This window comes from Panthera onca, chromosome B4, assembly GCF_046562875.1.
Source record: "Panthera onca isolate mPanOnc1 chromosome B4, mPanOnc1 haplotype 2, whole genome shotgun sequence".
In the NCBI taxonomy this organism is placed as follows: Eukaryota; Metazoa; Chordata; class Mammalia; order Carnivora; family Felidae; genus Panthera; species Panthera onca.
In genome coordinates, this window is record NC_138345.1 from 122,135,234 (window position 1) to 122,160,175 (window position 24,942).

The 24,942-nt window shown below is 37.0% G+C and overlaps 1 protein-coding gene across 3 annotated transcripts in view; it reads left to right on the top strand.

The window, feature by feature from the left end:
- The window catches only part of PARPBP (PARP1 binding protein), a 149,008-nt gene that overhangs the window by 94,626 nt on the left and 29,440 nt on the right, over window positions 1-24,942 (top strand). For all 3 annotated transcript variants that reach the window (XR_009617016.3, XR_009617017.3, XR_009617018.3), the window contains exons 13-14: window positions 8,135-8,218; window positions 12,217-12,290. The gene's annotated coding sequence lies outside the window, so the exon portion shown is untranslated. The remainder of the gene's footprint in view (window positions 1-8,134; window positions 8,219-12,216; window positions 12,291-24,942) is intronic.

Consider the following 24,942-nt stretch of genomic DNA (forward strand, 5'->3'; position numbering starts at 1 on the left):
AATTGTTCACTTATCAAATACTGCAGAGCAAAATGAGGTCAAGCCTCAGGCTCTGCAGATGTGGTAGACAGCCTGAAGGGGCAAAGAGTCATAGAGGCTTGCTGAAGTTCTGAAACACACAGTCTCAAAGGATTTGGGAAAGATTTGGGGCCTCAGAGATACTGAGAATTTAATAAAGTACGCATTTTCTTATTTAGGTAGAGATATAATAGAAGTGATTAACTGACAAGGTTCTGGTGAGCAAAAAGCATAAGTATTCCCCCAGAGAATCCATATTTTTATCAAACTGGCTGCTTTTCTTACTTGAGAATATATGAAGTTAGTGATTTAAGTTGGATTATAGTAAACGTTCACCATTCTTTTAAGTGATTATTTCTGCTATTACATGGAATCATGTTGCTATGAAATCTGAACGAATTCACATGAAATCTCAAATGAATCACAAGCCAATGAACTGTTTAATGATGTTTGTTGCAACCTGAGATTTTTTTTTTGCATTTCTATTAAAATATTGTTTAATATTATGTCTTAGTGACATCAATATCTAACTCCTTTCCTTCTTTATCTTTGTACTTTAGAACTACAGGAAGCAAGTTTGTTTCTTAGAATGTAAATATATATAGTTAACTTTCCAAAATTTGGAGACTCTTAGAACTATTTTCTGAACTAATACTCATGTCATAATGATTATAGTTAACAGTGGAAATATAGGAGTATAACATTCTTCAATAACTTGGAATTTAAAATTCGATTCTTGGAATATTTATCAAAGCTATTAGTGGACAACCAATTAATAATCTTTGTAAAGTCCTGTATTTAGGGAGTGAACTAATGGTTGAGGAAATGAAATAAACTTGAGTGTTAAATGTCTACTAAGTGGCAGGGACAGTCAGTTCCAAACAAGAAAATAATAATTTCCAGATAGAGATGGTCAGAGGATTCATGGAAGATGTGATATTTGTGTTCACCATTGAAGGGTATATGGATTTGAAGAAGAATAAGCAAGTTGTTTGAGATGTGAGAGATCAATGCATCAGACTGGTAAATGCACAAATTGTGTGGGGGATGGAGAGTTAATGTAGGAGAGTAGTGGGAATTAGAGTTGAAAGGTAGGATCAAACCACATTTTGGAAGACTGAGCCAAGGGGTCTGAGCTTTATCCTATAGTTATAAATAGCTGTTCTAAGTTTCTGAGATGAGGAATGAAGTGGTCAAGTGATAGTTTAGGATGATAACACTGGTAGTAACTGGTAGGATAGACAGATGGAAAGGGGAGTGTTTGACAACAGAACAACCAATTAGAAAACTTTTTCACTAACCTAAAAAATAATAAGTCTAGTGTAGAGTAGTGGCTACAGTAATGGAAAGAAAATAAGTAGGAAGAGAATGGAGAATCAATATACTTTGAGGTTGTTAGATGTGGGAAGTGAGGAACAACTTGAAGCATCTTTTGGTTTAATGTATGATTTGGGACCTGTGTATCAGGGAGAATGGTTGCAGAGCATTATTATAAATGAAAAATCTATATAATTAATTAGCTTGGAATTAGGGGAGAATATAGGTTTGCTTGTAGGTGAATTGCTCTTGAGGTGATAACATGTCCTTTAAAAGCAGTTGGAAATGCAGGACTCAATTTTATTAGAGAAAGTAAAAGACAAGACTAGTAATAATGATTTGGGCATTATCTATGTTAGTAATGGTTGAAGAATTGATCTTGGGAAAGTAGATAAGATCACCAAAGGGCTAGGGAGGGGCCAAGATGGTGGAGCAGCATGGAAGGTTTTTTTGCTTCTCTCATCCCTGAAATATCACCAAAGGGCTTAGGAATAGAAGAACAACTATCTTGATATACGAGCTGTAGGATACATCCATACTTAGGTGATGAAAGTTGGAGAGAAGACAGTGGAGGAGACATAAGGCAAAGAGAATCAGAATATGGTAGAATGACAAGTCAAAAAAAAAAAAAAAAAAAAAAAAAGGAAAGACTTTTAAGAATGGTAATGGTTAGTACCCTGATAATAAAACCAGACAAAGCTGCAACAAAAAAAGGAACTTCAGACCAGTATGTCTGATGATCATAGATGCAAAAATCCTCAACAAAGTATTAGCAAACAGAATCCAACAAAATATTTAAAAAAACCATTCACTGCAATCATTTATTCCGAGAATGCAGGGGTGGTTCAGTATATTCAAATAAATCACTGTGATACATCACCTCAACAAAAGAAAGGATAAAACCATATGATAATTTCAAAATATGCAGATAAAGCATTTGACAAAGTATAGCAGCCATTCATGATAAAATTCCTCAATAAAGTAGGTTTAGGAACACACCTCAACATAATAAAGGCCATATATGACAAAACCGCAGCTAATATCCAAGCCAGTGGTGAAAAACGGAGAGCTTTTCCCCTAAGGTCAGGAACAAGATAAGATGTCCACTCTCACCACTTTTATTTAACATAGAACTGGCAGTCCTAGCCACAGCAATCAGACAAGAAAAAATAAAAGGCATCTAAATTGGTAAGGAAGAAGTAAAACTTTTCACTATTTGCAGATGACATGATAGTATATATAGAAAACCCTAAAGACTCCATCAAAAAACTACTAGAACTAATAACTGAATTCAGTAAGCTCACAGGATACAAAATCAAAATACAGAAATCTATTGCATTTCTATCCAATCATAAGTAGCAGAAAGAAATTAAGAAAAGAGTCCTATTTGCAACTCCACCCAAAGTAATAAAACACCTGGGAATAAACTTAACCAAGGAGGTGAAAGACCTGTACTATAAAAACTATAAAACATTGATGAAAGAAATTGAAGATGACACAGACATATGGAGATATATTCCATGTTCATGGATTGGAAGAACAAATATTGTTAAAATGTCCATACTACCCAAAGCGATGAACAGATCTATCAAAATAAAAACAGTATTTTTCACAGAACTAAAACAAATAATCTTAAAATTTGTATGGAACCACAAAAGACCCCAAATAGCCAAAGCAATCTTGAAAATGAAGAATAAAACCTGGAGGTATCAATCCCAGATGTCAAGATATACTACAAAGCTGTAGTAATCAAAACAGTATGGTCCTGGCACAAAAATAGACCCAGAGCTCAATGGAACAGAGTAGAGAGCCCATAAATAAACCCATGATTATATGGTCAATTAATCATTGACAAAAGAGTCAAGAAAATGCAATGGGTGAAAGTCTCCTCATAAATGGTGTTGAGAAGATTGGACAGCTACATGCAAAAGAATGAAACTGGACCACTTTCTCACACCATACACAAAAATAAACTCAAAATGGATTAAAAACCTAAATGTAAGACCTGAAATCAAAAATCCTAGAAGAGATCACAGACAGTAATTACTCTAACATCAGCCATAATGACATTTTTCTAGATAGGTCTGAGGCAAGGGAAACAAAAGCAAAAATAAACTATTGAGACTACATCAAAATAAAAAGCTTTGCACAGCAAAGAAAACAGTAAACAGAAGTGAAAGTCAACCTACTGAAAGGGAAAAAGTATTTGCAAATGACACATCTAATAAAGGGTTAGTAGTCAAAATATATAAAGAACTTATACAACTCAACACACAAAAAAACCAGTAATACAATTAAAAAATGGACAGAAGACATGAACAGATATTTCTCCAAAGAAGACATACAGGTGGTCAACAGACACATGAGAAGGTGCTCAACATCACTCATCATCAGCGAAATACAAATCAAAACCACAATGAGATGTCACTTCACACCTGTCAGAAGGGCTAAAATAAAAAACACAAGAATCAACAAGTGTTGGCAAGGATATAGAGAAAAAGGAACCCTTGTACACTGCTGGTGGGAATCCAAACTGGTGCTGCTGCTGTGGAAAACAGTGTGAAAGTTCTTCAAAAAATTAAAAATAGAATTCCTATATTATCCAGTAATGCCACTACTGGGTATTTACCTAAAGAATACAAAAACACTAATTTGAAAAGATACTTGCACACCTATGTTGATTGCAGCATTATTTGCAATTGCCAAATTATGGAAGCAGCCCAAGTGTCCATCTATAGATGAATAAAGAAGATGTGTTGTCTGTCTATCTATCTATCTATCTATCTATCTATCTATCATCTATCTATCATCTATCTAGTGGAATATTACCCAGTCATAAAAAAAGAATGAAATCTTGCCATTTGGAACAACATAGATGGATCCAGAGGTATAATACTAAGTGAAATAAGTCAGAGAAAGGCAAATACCGTACGACTTCATTCATATGTGGAATTTGAGAAACCAAACAAAATGAAAAGGAGAGACAAACCAAAAAGCAGACCCATAACTATAGAGAATAAACTGATGTTTACCAGAGGGGAAGTGGGAGGAGGGATGGATGAAAAATTGATGGGGATTAAAGAGTATACCTACCATGATGAGCACTGAGTAATGTGTAGAATTGTTGAATCACTATATTGTACACTTGAAACTAATATAACGCTGTGTGTTAACTATACTGGAATTAAAAATTTTTGAATCACAACTAGAAGATTAAAAAAAATGGTAGTGATTGACAGTATCTCATGCCTCAAAGAGGTTCTGTAGAACAGAGAATGGAAAAATCCATTGATTTTGACAACTGGGAGACTTTGGAGCCAATTAAGAATAATAATCATAGAGCAAGAAGAACAGAGCCAAAATGTATGAGTAATAAAGAGGGACTTGTAGTATTAAAGAAAAGGCAGGGGTGGGGTGGATGGACAAAATTGGTGAGGGGGAGTTGGAGATAAAGGCTTCCAGTTATGGAATGAATAGTTTTCAGGAATAAAAGACACAGCATAGGGAATATAGTCAGTGATATTATAATAGTGTTGCATGGTGACAGATGGTAGCTATGCTTATGGTGAGCATAGAAGAATGTGTAGAGATGGTAAATCACTATGTTGTACTCCTGAAACTAATGTAACATTGTGTGTCAACTATACTTAAATTAAAAAATTAAAAAAACAGAGTCAGTATGTTTATATAACCCCTCTAAATAATTTGACTCGGGAAGAAAGGAGAAAAAACAAGACAAGTCCCAGACCCTCTCCTTTTCTCACTCGATGTACTCTCCCCAAGCAGATTCAGTCTGTCCCATGTAGAATTGCCATTTATATGTCAGTAGCTTCCAGAATTATATCTCAAATTTAAGCCTGGTCCCTAACTCTCATATATCAATAACTCTACTTGGGTATTAAATAAGCATTTCACTTAAACATCTAAAACTAGACTCATGATCTACCCCACCTTCACCAACTACAAAAACAAACCAAAATACAAGTAAAATAAACAATCAGATCCTTATTTTAATAAATGACATGGCATACTGCTCATTTGCACATGCTAGAAACTTTGGGGTCATTTATGTTATTCCTCTTCATTCATCCCATCTAATCCATCACCAGATCTTATGGACATACTTCTCTCCATATCCATTATCCACCCTAGTTGAGGCCACTATCACCTCTGATATCACCACCTGGACCACCTTTCCAAGTGGTTTCTCTGTATCTGCTCTTGCTCCCATAACAGCCAGAATGATCCTTTAAATTTGCAAATCTGATCACTATCACCCTCTTGTTTAACATGTTTCCATGGCCTCTTGTTTTCTTTAAGCCAAGCAAGTTTGTTAGAATGGAGTAACCATATGGAGGAATTAAGGAAAGCTTCACTAAGAAGTTGGCATATGAACGGATCATAAGAGTTTGCAGGTGAACAATAGTGTTAGAGTGGACAAGGGGGTGAGGGTGGCAGATCGTTCCAGTTTAGGAAGTGTCATGTGCCAAGGCAGGAAGTCAGGTGATCATAAAAGTGTGATAAATTCAGAGTGGCTATTCTCAGATGCCAAGGGGTGAGAAGTAGCTATTGAAGCCAGATTGTGAAAACCTTTTTGTGCTTGGATTTTATTAAGGTTTTAAAGCAAGGGGTGATGTAAAGAGCCAGGCTTTTTGTTGGATAACTTTGTAGCAGAGGGAAGGCTTGAGAAGCTGAGAACAGGGAGAGCAGTTCAGAGCCTGTTGCTCTGACCCAGGAAAGGTGATAGAGGCCTCAACAAACTCTGTGGCACCAGAGAGAAAAAGGGGTAGAGACGTATCTTAGAGTAGGATGAACACAAGTAGTGCAGCATTTGAGAATGTCTCTGTTGGACTTTTGTATTATGAGTAGATTCATGTGCACAGCCTATATTTTGACCCTGGATTGATATATTATTCTGTGACATCAAACTCTGCAGAGTGGATTATTTTTGCCATATATAAAATGTCCCAGAGATAAATTTAACAATTAGTTTCTGTCCTGGTCAAATCTGGATTAAAAATTCAGCCCAATAAAAATATTTTTAGAAATTCAATACCTGGGTTCCCCATGAGTTTTCCTCTGATAAGGTTTCTGAACTTAGTCAAGTCATATAGCTTAGTCTGGGGCTTAAATTCCTCATTTGTAAAATGAGGGTGTTGACTAGAATCATTAGAAGGAATCTAAGGTTCCTTCAAGTTTCTTGATCCCAGTGTCAATTTCTAGGATAGTTCTCTAATTTACTTGATTGACTTGAGTCTTACCAGCAGGGAACATACTGCTCCATAGTTTCTTAAGGATGTAACTCTCTTTTTAGAGATCTGATGGTCTAGGGGGTTCTGAGTAGCATTCCTAGACCCACCTTATCGTGGAAAATCCATTATATTTACAGTCTTTGTAGAGGGTTTTTCAAATTTCCCATAGCTGAGTATCAAGAAAAAAAATGCGGGTTAATAAAAATTGGTCGTGATGAATTATAGTTCTACTTGGTCTGTTCTCTACCCAAGGTTCCCTCCACCAGGAGAAGCTTAAACAAAGATTCATTGTCAGGTCTTTCTAGACTTTTAATTTCAAGAACTTGTGTAGACTAATAAGTGTATTTTTTTAAGTGCAATCAAATCGCAAAGGTTGAGACATATAATTTAATTTAATAAATTTTAAGCTTCCATTAGGTATGGAACATTGTAGAGAGGAAGAAGAATAGGTAAAGGAATGTCCTAAGATGAATAAGGTCCAATTTATGTCTTCAAGGAACTATATTGTTTAATAGGAGAGCCTGGAGTATAAACAGCCACTCCATGTGAGTGCATGAAAAGGGTAGTCAGCAGAGGGAAGTGACAGGTGTAGGATGACTACAATTCTGTCCTCAGGGTTGCAAACTGGAATAACTGTCCTCTGGTGTTTGCTGTTCCAAAGTTCTGCCTCAGAAGACAGCTGTTAGTGTCACTCGGGTCTTAGGTCTAAAGAAGTTGATCTACCTACCTCTGGCAAATGTATACAAAGGGTTTTAGTCAATTTCATGAACCAGTTTAGATCATAGCATATCATTCATGCAAGAGATGAAAAAGGACTGACTCGCTGAAAATGGTTGATTGGTTATAAATAGACACTAAGTTTTTGGCAAGATTGAGGTGAAAGCTTTCATGAAGTTATGTAATTGTGGCAACATATTGTCAACTGTTACACTAGTAGTCAAATCTTTAGAAAATCACATCAACAGAGTTAGTATACTACTTGATAGACAGGCATGCTAGCATAAACAAGTTATCAAGCTACAGACTAAACTGAAGACCTATAAAATAATGATGCTTTACTGTACATTCTATGGGTATTACATTTGTTATGTACATCAGATCTGACTTCTGGATGAGTGCCATCCTTCGATTTTATGTGTTAAATTTAACATAAAGGTGACAGAATTAGATTTCTAAATTTAGGCATTTATGTCATTCAAAGTGCTTGCTAAAATGTTCTATAATGTCACTCATCTTAATGATAACTGTCTTCTGGTGGTGAAAAGGTGTTCTTTCCTGTTTTGTCTTTGAACATTTTTTTCAACTTAACACATCAAATGACAAAAATTAGAATACCAAAAATAAGTGATCTTTGGTGCTTTGAATAAACTTTCAGGTTTAAAGAACATGAGAAAGCTAGTAAGCCAGGAAAGTGATTTTTGTGGGGAGTGGGGTTGGTTTTAAACTTCAGCTAATTATGAAAGCCTTTGAAAGGCTTGATTGTTTAATGTAGGGACAAATCTGTCTAAACTGTGATAGAAGTTCTGATCCCAGATTTGTGTCACTAGGTTTTGACTAGGAGCAATCCTACAAATAACTTTCAAGATATGTAACCTGAATGAGAACATTGAAAAGTCTAAACCACCCATAAGGTATGTTTCCATTGGGCTCTAAGCCCTCATACCCTGCCCCCAGTGACTCTGTATGTTAAGGCAATGTATTTAAAGAACACTTGTTAAGATAATGTATATCTGGCAGGAGAAACTCATTAGTAATATTAGCTAACACTCAGGTGCTTAATTTGTGCCTGGCATTGTGCTAAGTACCCTATATCAGTTATCTTAATTAATACTGAGAATAAACTTACCAAGTGGATACTATCGTATGTAATCACTTTTAAGATGTACTTCCCCCCCCCCCCACACACACACATTCTAACACTGAAATTGGGATGTGTCTTACAACCAACCGCATCTTACATGTATAATTTAGAACATTCTTTTCTATCCAAGGGTTGTAAAATCATGGTGAAACTGAAAATAGAAGGCATCATAGATTAGATGAAATATGCTATTAGCCACCATCCTCCTTTATCCAATCTTACCTAAAAGGAAACTGAGATACGAGGTTAAGTGTGCTATTCTAGATCACAGAACTGGTAAATATTTGAGCCAGGATTCCACAGAATTGTCTCACTCAATCCAGGACCAATCCTTATAACTTGCACACCATGCTGCCTGCTGGCAATCTAGCAAAATTGATATATCTGAATAGTCATCCTCAGAGAGCTCCACATTTGGGAAAGTGGAGTTGGGGAGAAAGAATTTATAAGAACCATAGTGGACTGTTTAGTGAAGGGGCATAGTAGAGGACTCTTGGAAACTAGAGTAATCATGAGCGAAATGGACCCTGAAAGGAGAGAAAAGCTACAGGAATGTCGGGAAGCATTGAAGGTGAAGGCCCCACTCACTGTTTTGTCCAGGGCCAGATCTGCATGTGTAGAAACTTCTAAATGGGATTCAGAAAGAAAATCCTTATGTAGCTTATGTAGCAGGGAGATTTATTTACTATAGCTGTCATCTGTTTATCTGTATACCTATAATGATACATGTAGATCAATCTATATTGAAAGAGATATTTGTATCATGCTTAAAATTTTTTTAAATGTTTATTTAGTTTTTGAGAGACAGAGAGAGACAGAGCGTGAGTGGGGAGGGGTAGAGAGAGAGGGAGTCACAGATTCCAAAGCAGGCTCCAGGCTCTGAGCTGTCAGCCCAGAGCCCAATGTGGGGCTCGAACTCATGGAACGCTAGATCATGAACTGAGCTGAAGTCGGTCGCTTAATCAACTGAGCCACCCAGTGCCCCCGTACCATGATTTCTTTTTAAAAAATGTTAATTTATTTTATTTTTGAGAGAGAGAAAGAACACAAGCAGGGGAGGGGCAGGGGGAGAGAATGGGAGACACAGAGTCTGAAGCAGGTTCCAGGCTCTGAGCTGTCAGTGCAGATCCTGATGCAGGGCTCGAACCCACAAACTGTGAGATCATGACCTGAGCTGAAGGCCGAGGCTTAACCAACTGAGCCTCCCAGGCATAAGTGTCTGACTCTTGAGTTCAGCTCAGGTCATGATCTCATGGTCATGAGATCGAGCACCGCATCAGGCTCCACACTGAGTGGAGATTCTCCACTTGGGATTCTCTCTCTCCCTCTCTCTATGCCTCTCTCTCTCTGTGTCTCAAAATAAATAAATAAACATTAAAAAAAGAATTCTACATTATTAACAAACATTTTCTTACCCTACCGTTAGATTTTAAAACTTTGTGTTATGCTTTGTTTTTAAAAAATTTTTTTTTAACGTTTATTTATTTTTGAGACAGAGAGAGACAGAGCATGAACAGGGGAGGGGCAGAGAGAGAGGGAGACACAGAATCTGAAACAGGCTCCAGGCTCTGAGCTGTCAGCACAGAGCCCAACGCGGGGCTCGAACCCAAGGACCGTGAGATCATGACCTGAGCCGAAGTCGGACGCTTAACCGACCAAGCCACCCAGGCGCCCCTATGCTTTGTTTTTAAAATTTATTTTATTTTTTCTAGTGACTAGCACAGTTCCATGTAAGTGGAAGGTCAAACACTTTTTAAATAAATGAATAATAACTTTCTCTCTTACTTCATTGCTACACAGAATCTTGGAAGCATATTCGGGTTTAGAAGAAAGATGCTTTAGTGGGGGTGGGGAGCCTCTTGAAAAGAATTTTATCAGTTGCAGAAATAACAAATACCACTGCACTTTCTATTCCTGCTTGTCAAGGGATGAGGTAGGTGAATTAAAGTGAGCCAAGATCTAACACTGCTGCTTTGCCTCCAGTAGTAAAGATGAGCCAAGGGAAAGACAAGCCAGTGAAAATACTCTGTCATGACTGTCAGCCCCAGTGACCATTTGCACAAACACGACACAGACCAACACGTACACACACACGTATATAAAGTTTTGTATTTTCCTTTGCCTGTGTCTAGTCAGCTCAAATGGGTCGATTCATGTTTTGGCTCATGTAACCAAACCAGAGTCTGGCTCAGCTCTACCTGCAAACTTTCTGGGCTGCTTGGGTAGAACGAAGTGGTTTGAGTTTCTGAGAACAAATAATTAGACTCCAGAAGATGGCCATTAGTTTCTGCCTCTGTGGGTTCTGTGATCTTGTAAAAAGGAAAGTGAAGTTAGATAAGCAAAGCATTCAGCTACATGGGCTTCATGATATTCTTCCTTTTAGTGTTATCAGAACATTTATTTCATTGCTATTCTGGACTTGATAAGCTTATGGATTAATATTTTTAAATTACTTTTCCTTTTAATCAACCACATTTGATACGTTAGACTCAGAATCAGCACTGGTGTGGCCCAGAAAAAATCATTTTATGTTTTTTTAAAAAAATTTTTTATTCTCACCCTTTGAGCTTCCAAGGTAATGAAGTTTTAAGTGAGCCCTAAGAGCATCATCCTATCTAAGAGGCTATGAGTAAGATATTTTCTTATTTTGTTACATACTCCACTTACTCCTCCATTTTTGTACATATTTTCATGGTATTTTTTTCATTCCATAAAAACATCAGAGACTTGTGTCATTGGGAAAATCAGTTACAGTGCAGACTAACTGAGGCATTGACCCTGTCCAGTGAGTTTTGGTAACCAGGAGGTATTAGGCCAAATATAATAAGACTTCTTTCCTTGAATTTCACAGCAATAGCATTTAAACCAACTTTTAAGTGGTTTTAAAAATGTAGCAGAACATGAATCTCACTTTGTAGGTATTTTTCCTTTATTAAGGATGTAGCATCCAGAAATTCTTATCTATTATCATATTTAGTCCTTTTTCCAAATTATGAATCATCTTACTATAGTTATTTACTAATATATACTCACTGAAATAACTTTCTGTGACCTGTTTGTATGTCCATTTACCCAGAGGCAATTACTAATGCTATTTTCATAGAAATTACAAACATTTAATTTCATGATAAAATCACAGCCTTATCTGTTAAGCTTGAGGTAGGTGGGGAAGAAGGTGAGAAGCACCTTTTTCATACAAAGTTCAGAACTCATATCCAGAGCAAATAAAACAGAAACCACCTTCCCATGGTGAAGCTTTTCATTTCCTAAGGGGAAGCGGTGAAAGGAGGAGTAGTGACCTCAGTGAGCTAACTGTCTGCTCCCATCTTAATTATCAGATGGTATTTGAGGATGCAGGGATCTCAGTATCACCTATAAGTTATTAATAGCACTGAAAGTTACTTTGACTGATGAGATATAAGAAGAGAGATGATAATAGGAGTAAACTGCTCATATTGTGGGATAGGGAGATGAAATCACAAGAAAACAAAAACAAGGGTTACATAAAAGTTAACTATATCAACATCATTCCATCCCTACCCTCCATAATTTTTTTTATAATCACAATTCCTGGAATAGGGGCAAAACTGTGGTGAGAAACTAGTTGAAAACCAATAATTGGGTATTAGAAGAACTGGAGAGGTGTGTTTTTTTCTTTCATTCCCGTGTTTATCTTTACCCTTTGCCTTTTCAAGTCACAGGAAACAGCTCTACCACCTTTAGAAGTTCTGGCTAACCCAGTCACTTGAGTCTTTTCTTATCTTTTAGTTTTGAAGCTGTCCATTACTTTTCAACCTAATATATTCTGGAGCTTGGTACTGAGAGTAAAGAAAAAAAAATAGGTAAGAAAACATCAAATTTTAAGTTTGGAAGTAGACACTGGACGTATCCTTTGTAGTATAAGCATAATGTTAAAAACGTCTTTGGTGGTGATTTAGCAACAGTTTAATTTCTTTAATGTTTATTTATTTTGAGAGAAAGAAAACATGAGTGGGAGAGGGGCAGAGAGAGAGGGAGAGTGAGAATTCCAAATAGGCTCTGTGCTGTCAGCGCAGAGCCTGATGTGGGGTTTGAACTCACAAAGTGTGAGATCATAGCATGAGCCGAAATCAAGAGTGAGACACTTAAGTGACTGAACCACCCAGACACCCACAGCAGTTTGTTTGTTTGTTTGTTTGTTTGTTTGTTTATTTATTTATTTCTATGGGCTTATTCTGCTTTTCTCTTTGGAATGCCATAGAGTTTTGTTTGAGTCCTTCAATAACTGACTTGGCTTGATCCCCATGACACAACATAATCCAGGGTTCGTACATTTCACTGGAACCCTGAAAATTTACAGTTTGGCCAAGATCAGGAGGGTAGTTCCATTGCAACCACACCAACATAGGTCATTAGCCACATGAAGACAGCCAGATCTTCCTCCAGAAACAGACACATGATGAGGTTTGGAATCCTAGTGACGGGGTCACTCATAACTATGGAAAACTTCTGAAAACAGTTTGATTTCATGGCCTTTTGACTTCTGTACAGCTTACATGATAGACTTGTAGACCCCGAAGCTTATGGGAGCAAAGAGAAGAAGCAGGATGACATAAGAGGCCGTAGTCACAAGGCTAAAATCTTCAGGGAAAATAGCACTGTCAGCATAAGATGAAAGACAAGCTCAGCTTTCTTCAAATTGTGCCACAAAATCAGATGGTGGTTTGTACAAGAGACTGCAGAGCAGGAAACCCCCTCCTGTATGTCTTTCCTTCTGTCACTGGGCATGGAGGGCTGGGACCCAAGGTCAGAGAGCAGTTAGATGGAAGTGACAGATGTCTAGTGGCTCTACCATGGGTTTTTCCAACAAGGTCAGGAGAGAGAGATGGCAAATAATATTCACACCATTGGCTCTCCCAAGTCCCTTCACTATTTCCACTTCGTGCTTAGACTCTGACTACTCGTAATGTTTAGATATATGGCCTTCCAGACTTTCTCTATTATTTTATATGCTAACTGAAACTTTTCTTGTTTAATATTTCACTTACAAATCCCTTCTGCCTTTGCATTTTTTCCCTACTGAAAGTGTTCTCCAATTGTTTTCTTTTGTCTCTCTACCCCTGCCCTAATCCCATTCCCCTGAGGTCTCCTCTGGTAATGTTTTGTTATATAGCCTTTCAGACTTCCTCAATTATTTTATATGCTAACTGGAATCATAGACTGTTTTCACTGGAAGGGACCTTAAAGATCATCTTTCCATCTCCCCCACCCTCCACTGTCCACTCACTGCAGGCTTCCAGTAGATACAGAAAGGCTAAATGCCCCCCCCCCCGCCCCCTCCCCCCGTCCCTGGAAATGCCACCTCGGCCAGTAATTGAGAAAACTGGGACTAAAACCCAGGCAGGTTTCTTCACTCCTAGTTAAATGACCTTTCTACTGCCTCCCACAATTTTATTTTCTTAGTCTGTTTCATGGCCTAAAAAAGTAGTTTCTGTAGGATGGGTTTAAGTGAGTTGTGGCTAGATTTAGTTTATGAGGTGACCATTCATTTCCATGTGGATAACAAGCCGTCAAAGAAACAAACCTCTAACTAAATAGAAGTGGCTGTAGTTCGTCTCCTCTGTTCTTCCTCTGGCCTTAGTGAATGTAGCCCACAGGCCCAGGGCTCTGCTTTACTGGAGCAGCTTTCTTGTACTAAAATAGTCCTTGGATACATGTATCATATAGTCAGCTTTTGCCTCTCTTTTCTCTTACTGGTCACTTACTTTGGGCAAAGGCACATCATTCCCTGCTTTCTCTTCATGTACTTCTAGAAAGATGGACTTAAACCAGCCAGGCCATTTGAATTGCTGATTTTCTGAGTATCTTCTAGGTATTCCTCATAAAAACCAGGATTCTCCCCTGGTGTGGGACATCATGTTTTTGTACCTTCATGTACCTTCAACTGAAATTTACAGCTTCATCAGTAAATTCTGACCTACCTTAAACTTCTAGTCTTGACTTTTTCTTTAACATTTTAAACAGACCCTGCTCCAGGCTTTTTAAGTTCAACCTGAGCACACACGTACATCCCCTTTCATAGGTAGAAAATGCACACTTTTACAAAATCACTCTAATGAAATCCCTGGGGTCTCAATCTGCCTCTAGACTTCTTCCACCCCAGTCATGCTCAGAACTTCTAACTCACCTGACCCACCTGAAAGTCCCAGGATTACTTTTCTCCCCACTGGGCCTAGATCTTTGGTCTTTGTTCCAAGTCCATCATATCTTCTGATTTATAATAAACTTACTTACTTTAACTATAGTCGGATCTCTGACAGACTTCATAGTGATTTTTGGATGAGGGATTTTTTTTCTGCCAGGGATCCAAATTGAACAAACTCGAGTTTTGAAGGGAGAACATGTCGGGGAATGGATGCCAAAGAGGCCCACTCTGCAAATATATTGTGCAATTAACAGAGTGCAAGTGAGCTCTTCTGAGTTTGATGGCGGCAATTGTTTCTTGGGGTTCTCTTTTTTCACATAACCCTCTGCCTGTTGTTGTTTTCCTTTGTATGTGCTTGTGAGTGTCTTGTGGGGGATGTTAAACAAGCACCATTTTACTCCATGTGATTGTAGCATCATGCTTTCATGTTTACCTTTCATATCCACTTTAAAGATGCAATCTGTTTTACCACTGGGACTGCTGCTATGGCCAGTTCTGTAGCATTGCCTTCAGTTCAGGCACATGCCTCTGAAACCGTAATCACTAACAGATGCTGCTCTGAATCAAGAATTCCCCTCTCTGGCTACTCAGCCTGAGCAATGAGCTGCCTAACTTGGATCCTACTAGCTTCTTGAAAAACTCCACAGGCTGCCTTACTAGCATATTGGTAACATGCAGAAGATTGATATTTTCCAGGCCCAAGCAGGACTTTGAAATAATACCTAGCAGTTGTAGAGAACTATTTATTTTCCCCTCCTCCCACAAATGTTTTCTCATACATGATCTCATTTTATCCTTCACATAGTCCTTGGAGTTAAATAGAGAAAGCAGTATTTTCCCCTAGGAACCTGAGGTACAGAGATGTTAAGTAACTTGCTCAAGGTCACACAATTAGCCTTGACTCCTAGTCTGGTGTTCTTTCCACCAAAATGACACTAGTATTTACTTTGTCTTGTGTCAAAGTTGTCTAAAGTCTTTTCGGGTGCTGCATGAATCCAAGCTATCGTTCTTACAGCTTAGATTTAAATTAAATTTGTAACAACTTTTCGTGGCTTTTTTTCCACCTTGGTCCTTAAGTTATAAGTCTAAGGCAGTTGTTTTGTGTGCTAAAAATTATTTGGGAGTCTTGTTCAGTAGATCAAAAGTGTAGACCCAAATTCAGCATTAAAAAACACAAAAATCAAAAACCAACCACCCAGTGATTCTGAATCAGGTAGTCTGTGTAAGCACTGTTCTAAGAGCTACAGTAAGCAAGCCACTTAAGATCCCTGAGCCTCAGTTTCCTCATTCAAAACACAAAAGGAAGCAAGACTAGAATTAGTAAACTATTTCCAGAAACTAACATAGATCCCAACCTTAACAGCTTGCATCAGAATTCCTCTTAGGGAAGAAACAGTACTTGTCTGGAAAAACACTTTGGAGGTAGACAGGAAAACCTCTGGGGTCTGGGTTTTCTGGACAGGGCAGGGAGTAAGAATAGAGGGGAGTTTATGGAAAGACATGAAGTTAGGTGCTGAGTATGTTAAAGGCCAACAGAGGAATCTCCCGTGGTGAGATGTCCAGAAAGGACTCTGGAGAAGCAGAATGGTTGATACGGAGTTCCAAGGTGTTTGCTCTGTGGTCCTTCCCTGTGGTCCCTGTATATTTAGGAAAATATATATTTTGTGTGAATAGAGGCTTTTTTTATGGCAATCAGTGAAGAGGCTGGATTTAATTCTGGATTAATATAATGTAGAACTGATCAGAAGAGATCATAAGAACATAAGTCTTGGGAATTTGAGGAAATCTTAGAGAGAACTTAGGATTTCTACAGACTAGAATTGGAGGCTTAAACCCATTTCACCTAGTTATTCATGGGATAGATGTAACCAGGGGACATTTGGGTGAATATATGAGAGAAGGAACATGTAGAAAATACTATTTCTGAAATATTCTCATGGCCTTAGAGGAACAAGAATGTGATTAGAGGTGTCATAAGAAAGGTGCATATCAAAAAAGTGAATATGAACAATGATGTTTACAAATAGGGTAGTTGAAAGATAAAAAACTTTGAGGTGTAGTTCCAGCATGGGCCTAGTTTATGGAATGAATTTAACTGAGTTCTAGTGCCTTTGTTCCTTTTCCTATGCATTACATAAATGTAGTACACATGGACTGTTGACGCTTTTAATTTAGAATCCAGAGCCAAAAAAAAAAAAAAAAAAAAAATGGGAGTTTTCTTCACCTGGAAATATTTATTTCAAGATTTTCAGGAAGAGTTGTTGGTCTGAAAGAGCAGATGTTGGGGAGGCACAAGGCATAGGGCAATAGAACCAAGGCATTGGTTTCCAATTCAGAAAAGAACAGATATTCTATATGAATGTAAGGAGCAAAAATGTCCTCTTTGCAAAGAAGTAGGAGCCCAGATATGCAGCCTTAAAGATGAAGCTATGTCCTCATCTGTGATTTGGATACTAGAAAGTCCCAATCTTCTCCACAACTTAGAGGCTGAGATGACAAGATTTGATGAGAATGCTTATGTTGAATGGTTTCAGTCCTCTGGGTAAAGAAAGGGAAATAGCATCATCTGCTGAAAAATAAAAGTTGGGATTATAGAAAATTGTGGGATTTACAAGAGAGATCTGTACTAGTTCTGGAAGTATTAAGCTAGGTAGTTCAATCAATGGCAAGACTGCCTATGAGTGACTAGGGCCAAAGAACCCCTATACAGTCTTATACAAATTTCTTAAATAAAGGTTCCCTTTATCCCCTTACTGTCAGCAAAATTCAATTCCCTTTGAGAATTCTGCTTAAGTGGGTTTTTCATTTTCCCCTTCTTTCAGCATCAGGGACCAGGAAGAGCAAGCAGAGAAAAGCCCAACATTCTTCTGGCTTCCCTTTTATTATTTATTCTTGCAATCAGCAAATATTTGTTGAGCAGCTAGTAGTCTAGGTGCTCTGGGTTAGGTGCTGAGAATGTAACTGTGAACAAAACAGACTGTATATGGAATTTATTTTGTAATCATTTTAATTCCTTGGATAATAATACCTCCTTTGAAACTTACACTGTATATAGAAATACTACCCTTGTTGCTCTCATTTACCAAATTACCCATATGTTGAAGCTTTGGTTGCCTGTCCTTCAAATCTAGGTTATGGGTATGAGGAGAGCTGAGCATTCTTTGAGCGGTGTCTCCATTTTTCAAATGATGGAGATCCATGCTCTAAATTTATTTTTTGTAAGCCATTTCATATGACTGAAAAGATTTACTGGTATCAAGACCTTGCTTTGGGACATCTTAACCTATTCAGAAAAAGTTAACAATGAATGTGATGGCCATACCCTTGATTTGATCTTTGCCTTAAGACTGAGTTTTTATCAGCATTCATTGCTCAATTGTATATTTTATTATTTTGGGATGGAAAATCAGTTGCTTTCTGTAATCAAGTCCCCAAGTTCCTGAATTTATTCCCCATAATTCCTGTTTGCACATTGGTGAATTCTTTTCTGAGTTCATCTTTTTCTTGCAATACCTTGCTGTACTAGTTTGTTAGGGCTGATGTAACAAATTACTACAAGCCGGATGACTTAAATAAACAACAAAAATGTGTTGTCTCCCACATCTGGAGGTCAGAAGTCCCAGATCAAGGTGTCAGCAGCATCGGTCTCTTCTGAGGGTTGTGAGGGACGATGGTTCCGTTCCTCTTTCCTAGCTTCTGGTGATCAGCTGGCAATCTCTGATGTCCTTGGCTTTTAGATACATCACCTAAACTCCGCCTTCATCTTCATATGGTGTTTTCCCTGTTGTGTGTCTTTGTGCCCGAATATCCCTTTTTAATTTTGATGCAATTATATTGTATTAAGGTTCACCCCAATGGCCTAATTTTAACTTGATTATCTGTATTTCCAATATAAAGTCACATTGTAAGGTAGTGGGGTTAGAACTCCAATATATCTTTTTTGGTGGTGGGAAGCAGGACACAATTTAACCCACAATGCTTGCCAGGCACACCAAGGGCAACTAAATCATGCTACTCACGTTCCATTTTCCAATCTTTTTTCCTAGGGCTACAAGTTCATTTAATGCACAATCCGTCTTCCAAGTTATCACAAGCAACAGTTTTACCAAATGTTAGAGGGGTTCCTAAGCTAATGCCACCTTTTCTTTCACATTCCAATTTGTGGTTCTGGAGATACTCACAAATTAGCACAATATTCACAATGGTTGCTCATGGAGAACTAAGAATGTTTTCAATATTGGGCAATTCATATTACCCTTAATTTTAGAAGTAGATCTATTTGTATGCTTGCCAATTCCCTACAGATATTAGAGGAGGCCGTGTCCCCTGTGTCTCCAACTCTCGATGCTCTTTTGACTGTATCAGTTCTTTTAGTCCCTGTCCAATTAAGTTTGTCCCAATATGTTAGTTCATTTTTGGCTCCCACACCATTTTTCCCCCCTGTATCTATCCTATACCCTGCAATCCACTCCTTCAGTTTGTCTCTCTCTATTATCCTCAATAGTGATACCTCCTATTCTTTTGTCCTACTGATCCTAAAAAAGGCCAGTACCAAAGTATATCCAGTCATTCCAGTCCTCCTCTGACCTGTAGCATGTTAAGTGCTTGTGGAGGAATCCACACAGAGTCCCTACAGCTTCGTGGTATCTAATCCCACTGTGTTCTCAACACTGCTGAGGAATCATCCACGGGTTCTCTCTCTCTCTTCCATTCATGGATGCGCCATATAAGCTTAAGAATCTTTGGAAAGCATAACCTTGTTTTTAAAAAATTCTGCTATGCAAAAAATGATCCAGTAAGTAATTTCATAACTTTCATCTTTAACTTCTACAACATTCTTTCCATTTGCACCCATTTGTTCTATTTTCCTTTTTGTTTCAATATCCTGCCTCTTGTTCAACTTTGTCCTTTGCTATTGTGTTCTATCCTACCTTTTCTACCTCTTCAGGCAGCTTACTCCATCAAATGCCTTTTCTTTATCCCTGATTTGTAACTCTTACTCTTGACTGAGATTTTCACCTCAGCATAATCCTTTGCTTAGTTTGTCTTGATCGTAAAAATCATTCTTGGGCTTTATACTTTGTTTTGTTTTGTAAAATATCTTCATATGTTTTTCTTATGATCTGCTTCCCTCGTCTCTACTCCTTTCTCCTGTACACTAAAACTAACAGGACACTCTTGGCAGCCTTTTGTTTCCTCACAGTTAAGAATAGAAACTACCAAATGCCTCATATTTTGAGCTTAGAGAACCACCAGGTTGGAACCATCTCTCCTCTAGTAAAATACCAATGTATAAGTAACAAACTATCATGTTAGGATGTAAAGTGATTAAAATATCACATTCTGAATATCAGATAATTTTTATGGTTTTGTATCGTGTGATGTCTCTCTTAGCACCAATATTCAGAGATTCACATTTCATTTTTTAACCCTCCTTGAGATTTTTAAACTAATCCTACTCTGACAATCTTTAATTGTATTTGGAATACAAATCAAGACTTTCCCTGCTTATCATTTTGGTAAAAATGTATTAAGGCTTTATGAAGCAACTATTAAATGTCCTTCTATAGGCTTTGGCTAGAAAATTTTGTATTGGGAGATTCACAATCTTGGTTATTAAAATCCAAGATGTTTTATAGGGAACATATTAACTAGGGAGATATTCTGTGGAGCCACTTAAATAGAGCAGCCTCATTTTTGCTAATGACTATATAGTATTCTATTTATATGTTTGGTCATAATTTTACTTCTATTTAGCATTCTCCTTGATGACCATTTAGATTGCTTCCAATCATTTTCTATTATGAACAGTTCTGCAATTAATATTTTTGTATATGTATCGTTTCATACACAAGCAAGGATACTTGTAGCACGAATACCTGTAATTAACATTCCTGTGTCAAATTTTATGTTCATCTTTAATCCTTGTAAGTGTTGCTAATTGATCTTTATAAAATTGTACCAATTTACTTACCTACTAACATGTATGAGAGTGGTTGTTTCTTCACAAATGCATGGTAATAGTGTTAGCAAACTTTTTTTGCCAGTCTGAAAAGTTAAAAATTACCTCTGATTGCAGTTCAAATCTGTATGTATTTTATTATGAGTAAGGTTAATGTATTTTTCAATCTGGAATTTTTGGTCTTTATCTGGGATGTTTAGACAATATATATTGAATGTAATATTGAAATTATTGCACTTGAATCTATTATCCTGCTTTTTGTATTGGATGTGTTCCATCTATTCCCTTTGTTTTTTTTCTCTTTTCCTACATTTTTGGATTGAATATTTTTTGAATTCTATTATGTCTCCCTTATTAGTTTTAGCTAAACCTCTTTATTTCTTAGTGGTTGCTCCAGGTTTTGAAACATGCATCTTTAAGTTATAACAGTCTACTTTCGAATAATGTTACATCACTTCACATGTAATGTAAGAACAGTATACTTCCATTCACCTCTACCTTTATGTTATTGTTGTCATACCCTTTACTTATGCATGTTATAATTTCACAATACATTATTATAGTTTTTGTCTTAATCAGACAGTTATCTTTTAAAGAAATTTTAAAAATGAGGTAAAGCTTTTACATTTACCCACATCTTTACCACTTTTGTGCTTTTTATTCTTTTGTGTAGATCCAACTTGCCATCTGGTATTATTTTTCTTCTCTCTGAAAAAATTCCATATTCTTTTAATATAGATATCCTCATGATAAATTCAACATTTGGAAGATATCTTTAATTAAAATATGTTTATTTCATCTTTATTCTGGAAGATACCTTTACTGAATGTAGAATTCTAGATTGACAAGTTTTCTGTTTTGTTCTTTAGTCATTTAAAATTTTGTTTCATCCTCTTCTAGTTTGAATAGTTTATGATGAGAAGTCTTCAGTTACTTTTACTTTTGTTCTGTTTATCATGTTAATTTTTTAAAAGATTTCTTTTAAGATTTTTTCTTTGCCATCGGTTTTTAGCAATTTTTTTATAAGTTTGCTTCTATCTTTGACATTATCTCTAGACCTCATACAATTTCTTTCTTACTGTGTGTGTTTTGCTTAAATACTTACACAGTTACATATTTTAACACTCTTGTTTGCTAGTTTCATCATCATTGTCATTTCTGATTATGCAATTTTTAGTACTTTTTCTTTTGTTTTATGAATCACATTTTTCTGCTTTATGGCATGCTGAGTAATTTTATATTAAATACTGGTCATTATGTGGTTTGCATTGTTGAGTGTCTTTATTTTGTGGTCTTCCTTTAATGATGGTTAAGCTTTGTTTCAACAGGTGGTTAGTTTACTTTCAAATCTATTGTATATCTTTGAGGCCCTTTTTTAAAAATTAAATTAAAATTTTTTAAATTTAAATTCAAGTTAGTTAACATATAGTGTTGTATGGCTTCAGGAGTAGAACCCAGTGATTCATCACTTACATATGAAGCCCTTTTGAAAACTGGTGCAGTCCATCTAGATTAGAACTCTGGATCTCCAATATTCAAATAGTAAATCCAAATCCTTTCCTCTTGGTTTTCAGCTATTTTTTTTCTATTTCTTTTTGTACTTTGTAATTTTTGATCAAATGAAAAATATTAAAAATGAGAAAGTTTTAGAATTTGAGTCTGAGTACTGTCCTTTTCTTCAGAGATGATTTTGTAGTTGCTTCTGACAGGGAGTTCACTTCAGTCTAGTCTGGGGTTGAGCTGGTTCAAAGATGGATTCCAGTGTACGTGAAGGCTAATCCACTTCCGCTGTGGCTATAAGAAGTAATCTTTTTGGGGGCACTAACTAAATCCTTAGCATGTTTACTAGAATTTCCCCTCCTTGATGGGACTTGAAGTACAAGTTTGTCTCTCTAGCTCCAGGAAACTGCCTAAAGTTTTGCTCTACTTCTTAGTGTCTGTTATAGGCTGAATTGTGTCCTTCCCAAATTCCTATGTCTTAATCTGCAGTACCTCAGAATGTGACTGTATTTGGAGATGAAATCTTTAAAAAGTTAATTAAATTAAAGTGAGGTCATTATGGTGGGCCCTAATCCAATGTGACTAGTGTACTTTAAGAAGAGAGACTAGGACACAGACACACACAGAAGGCAGACCAGGTAAGACACAGGGAAAAGATGGACATCTACAAACCAAACAGAGAGGCTTCAGAGGAAACCAATCCTGCCAATACTTTGACCCTAGACTTCTAGCCACCAGAATTGTGAGAAAATAAGTTCCTGTTGTTTAAACCACCCAATCTGAGGTACTTTGTTATAGCAGCCCTAGCAAACTGATATAGGATCCTAGCTGCAACTTTCTGCTTACCTTCTTATGTTCTTAGCTCCATGTTATTTATGAATTAGCTAATGCCTAGAGGTTAATTACATAGTTGAATGTTGGGTTCATCTTAATACATTTCCATTCCCTGTGAAATTCTCAAGGCTTAGCTGTCTTGTTGAATTCCAGGTTGTTCTCTCTAGTCCTGCGAGGCTACTCAGCTCAGCTTCTGCTCAGCTTCTCACCCTCATGGCAACTTTTTCTACTCAATTCTCAGATGGTAGACCCTTGCAAACCAGCAAATGCATTCAGAAGAAAAGTGGAGCAGAATGTTGAGCTTATTTCAGTACTTCATGACTCTTGGAGAGCCTTACCTCTCAAGTTCTGGCTGCCTAGAGAGTTTCTAATGCTTTCAATCATTTGTTTCTATTTTATCCAACTTTTCTAGTTTTGTTTTTGTTTTTTTGTAGGGAGATTTGGTTTGATACAAGCGTGTCTATCAAACTGTTAGTGAAATTATTTTTATATTAATTTTGAACCTAGGCATTTCATTAAATTAAATTGTTCTTTGTAATATCTTTTTGATTGGATCTTGTTTGTCTCAAGGTCCAAATTTAATATGTTGAAACCTAATACCCAGTGTGATTGGATTTAAAGGTGGGGATTTGGAGAGGTGGTTATTTCATGAGGATGGAGCTTTCATGGATGGGATTATTGCCCTAATATATAGAGACCCCAGGGAGCTCCTTCACCTCTTCTGACATATGAAGACACAGTGAGAAAATGGCTGTCTGTGAACCTGGAAGTGGACTCTCTACTGGCACCTTGATCTTGGACTTCCTAGCATCCAGAGCTGCAACTGTGAGAAATAAATCCTTGTTGTTTATTAGCCACCCAGGGTATGTTATTCTGTTATAGGAGCCTGAATTGAGACAGTGAGGACCATATCTGTCTTTAAGCATTGAATATCGTTGTGACGTATGAGGCCAGTCTAATTTTTTTCCCTTTGCATTAGGTACAAGAAAGAATGTGATACTGTACCAAAGTATAAGATACAACGATTTTAATAAAATTGAACTTTATATCTCTCTCACATATCAGTCTGGCTGGTCTGGTTTATCAGATAACTGCTGCATAAATTCATCCAGGGAGCAATTTCTTCTGTCTTGTTGCTCTACCATCCCCTTAGTGCATTGTTTTCATCCCCAAGATTGGAGGTGGGACCCTGGGCACATCTACATTCTAGCTTGCAAAAGAGAAAAAGAGCCAAAATTCAGAGAAAGCATTTTTTTAAATTGTAGATGACTTCGCACACTTCACTGTAGTGCATATCCAGTTGTCCAGAACATACTCGTGTGTCCATACTAAGTAATTACAAAGAAAGCTAGGAAATGTATTGTCTACTGGGTGGCCAGAAAAAAGAGGAAATTTAGAGGAAACAAGGAATCTACCTCAGACTTGTTGGTGACTTACTCATTTTGTCTGATGCCCAGAGTTCTTTGCTTTTGTTGTTGTTTTTTCATCTAGAGGAAACAAGGAATCTACCTCAGACTTGTTGGTGACTTACTCATTTTGTCTGATGCCCAGAGTTCTTTGCTTTTGTTGTTGTTTTTTCATCTTTGAAGTCCAGTACTATCACTAGGGTATGTTTCAGTTTGGTAATCTTATTGAAATAGTTTTTTTTTTTTTTAATGAGCTGCTATATCAAGTTATAGGTTTAAGTCTCGGTTTTTCAAAATTACATCTTTAAATTATTTTTGTGGTTTTTTTTGTTATTATTGTAGTCTGTAATTCATATCTTTCATTTTGCCTTCTTTTCTCAGTCCTTTTCTGTTCCTTGGTGTAATTTCAGTGATGGCTGTTTGTGCTGCTCAATGTGGCCTTGATTTCTTGGATGGATTTATTTTTTTCTTCTGTTTATTTCTTAAGTCTGCCAGCTCATGTTTCATCTCCTCCAGTTCTCTGCTTTGAGCTCTTTGATTCATTAGGTGTCTTTATTCATGAACATATATTTGGTCATGATTTTTATCTGAGCAGTGGCCATATTTTT